The 2,976-nt window shown below is 42.9% G+C and overlaps 1 long non-coding RNA gene across 1 annotated transcript in view; it reads right to left on the reverse strand.

The window, feature by feature from the left end:
* Positions 1-326: 326 nt before the first annotated feature.
* LOC113745230 (uncharacterized) overlaps positions 327-2,976 on the reverse strand; it is an 8,795-nt gene continuing 6,145 nt past the window's right edge. The window contains exons 2-3 of the long non-coding RNA XR_003462054.1: positions 1,186-1,359; positions 327-368 (exon numbers count right to left, since the gene is read on the reverse strand). This is a non-coding gene — a long non-coding RNA (uncharacterized LOC113745230). The remainder of the gene's footprint in view (positions 369-1,185; positions 1,360-2,976) is intronic.

Consider the following 2,976-nt stretch of genomic DNA (forward strand, 5'->3'; position numbering starts at 1 on the left):
AGTCATCTCCACTTGTTGTGATTCCTCCGTCAGTCTCTGCTGGATGAAGCTCTCCTCTCCACTCCACCTCCCAGTAACATGGCCCAGTCAGAGCTGATGCTGCTGCTTCAACCTCTCTGGATCATCAGGACTCAGCTGATCCTCTCTCAACACAAACACCTTTCTCACCACTCCCACCTGATGAGAGAAGCAGACAGACAACAGAAGTCATGAATTAGTGTTTCCAGAGACTCCCTGTGACAAAGATGAACTGATCAGTTCTTTAGTGTTGGAATGAGAGAACAAACACTTTGAGATCAGATCTGATGAATGAGGACCACTGTCTCTGTACATCTTGGAATGCTGTCAGCTGGAATCAGCTTTATTTCCTGTAGACATGAACAGAACAACAACAGTCGTCTTCACATCAACCAAAAACACATGATCACAACGAGCTTCTGGCTCATCTGATTGGCTGACTGTTCTCTCTCTCTGTGTCTTTCTGTCCAATCCTGAAGCCTGTCACCGTTCTCCTCTCACAGCTTCACTGAGGAAAGCAGCCGCTGAGAAGGTCGGAGGTTTACAGGAAATACTGGATCTGTGCTTTGATACTAACTGTGTTTAGTACAATACTGCTGAGACCAACATGGACTGACTGCAACTGTTGAAAAGGCTGGCTGCCACCAGGAGCTGTGACAGGAGTGTCTCATTATTGACCACTAGAGGGCGCATTGGTACTGTTCTGCCTAGTAACAGTTAGTTTTCTGGCAGTTCAGCTGGTTTCTTCTGGTGTTCCCGGTCCAGTTTTTGATATGTGCGTCCATTTGTCCTGTAAGTAGATCACTGTTTGATATTAATAAGTTTCATATTAATGACGGCAGTTAGTTTGAGCTAAGTTACACGTAGTGTGGTAAAGTGGTAACATTTAAGTTAATATTGGTTATTCCTCTGTTGTATATTATCAGTAGTGTGATGCTCATGATTTGTTCTGTTTATCTTGTTGTTGTGCATCCTAGAAACCACCCACAAAATAGACATTACTACAACGAAATCCCATGTAAGAAGTGACTGCTTTATTGGAACGCTCTATGCACTCCACGGCCTGGTTCTTGAGACCCACCAGAGTTCTGACGGGACTCTCCACAGCGATTCGTGCTTTCCAACCACCCTATACCCTACACTATTTTACAGCAACCCTCTACTGACCTCACAGTCTGCAGACTGCAGTATGGACTCTCCACAAGATCAGACAGAGGCTTCACTCCTGAATCCTGCAGGTAGTTGAATCTCAGGTCCAGTTCTGTCAGATGGGTGGGGTTGGACTTCAGAGCTGAGGCCAGAGAAGCACAGCTGATCTCTGACAAACTGCAGCTCCTCAATCTGAATAAAGAATAAATGATGTTGATAAAAATCCATTTATAATCCAATCAGATGTGTTCAGGTTTGAAATGTGCAGCTCAACATTACTATGTCCTAATCAATGAGCTTTTCTCTAAAATGAGTAGAGTGACTTTGTCATTGTGTTATTGTGGATCATCATAATGTCAGCCTTCTACAGACATCATCCAAACGTCAGCACAACATTCAGACAACATTCATGTCGACACAGATTAATAACATGCTGCTGATCTCAGTCAAGTCTGGACTTAGAGGATCAAATCAAATCAGACATGTTGGACTAAAAACAGTTTATTATTTATTCCATGACCTTCTGACTGTGTTTGGTGTCTTAGTGGGTAAATGTCATTCAAAGGAGAGGTCTACATTTGTTCAAGTGTGTCTTCAAACAGCAGCCACATGTACATTCAAAGAGTTATTGGTGGCAGTCATCATTCCACCTCTTGAGGACCAAATTCACTCTTTGAGTTACTATTCCTCCACTGCAGGTCAACAAGGACAAACTGTCAAATTCACAAACTTTCAAGGATCTCAAGGACTCATGGGAACCATGTTACAACAGCCTATTTTTGAATCCTTGGATCCTTGAATCCTGTTGTGTTGTGACGTTTTGGCCTGTGTTAGGCTGCTGTTTATTACTCTGAGCTCTGGTTTAATGCACACCACACCACAGCAGCTGTGAGGGTTGTCTGTAGCAGCCATATCAGCTTCTGATATCATGAAGATCATCACAGTTCTTCACTTCATCTTTATTGAACTTTGCGTTCACGTCTTTCTTGACTTTCTCTAACCTGTCTCTTTCTCTGTTTCCACAGAAGCTCAAACTCTCTGCAGCCTGTTTTTATCTGCTATCATCAGATCTTCAACAACCTCATTCTTATCCGTCACACACTCTACAGCCTCATCAGCACTGACGTCATCTTCACTGACTGATGGACCACAATGTGAGTCTGTGGAAGCTCACAAACTGTCAAACATTTGATTTCTGCACTTTCTGTGACTCCAACAATTATTCAACCATTTGGAAATTCATTCAACCAAAAAATATAAAACATCAGTCAAAGATTTAAATTGAATATTTACAAAAAAACAGCATGAACAGTCAGTGAACTGACCTCAGAGTCTCCAGTTTACAGTGCTGCGGAGACAGACGGGTGTCGATCAAAGTTGAATTTCTCTGATTGGTCGCGTGAAAAACTTTTTAGTGTCACAATGTTCACAAGTTTCTTCACCGTCTGAAAACACGACTGAGACGTAGACGAGGAAAACTAGAGGCATTCACGACGACAGCTACGTGTTCTCTTGCTGTTTGAAACTGCGTCACACGACACGCTCGGCTGCGGGCACCATTACACGGTCACTCGTTGAACCGAAACAACCGAAATCAAGTAGTTGTGTTGAGACAATAATAAATAATGTAATAAATCAAATGTTGGATTAACACTCACCCTGCCTCAGCCTTCATTCTCCTCCTTCTGCTCTGCGACCTCAACATGGAGTCTGAACAAACTTTGGACTTTGGACATAGTGAAAACTTTTACAGGAATCAGGTAGGTGTGTGGTGTGTTGTGTGTGGTGTGTGTGTGTTGATGTGTGGTG

Source organism: Larimichthys crocea, unplaced genomic scaffold (genome assembly GCF_000972845.2).
Source record: "Larimichthys crocea isolate SSNF unplaced genomic scaffold, L_crocea_2.0 scaffold539, whole genome shotgun sequence".
NCBI classification, from domain to species: domain Eukaryota; kingdom Metazoa; phylum Chordata; class Actinopteri; family Sciaenidae; genus Larimichthys; species Larimichthys crocea.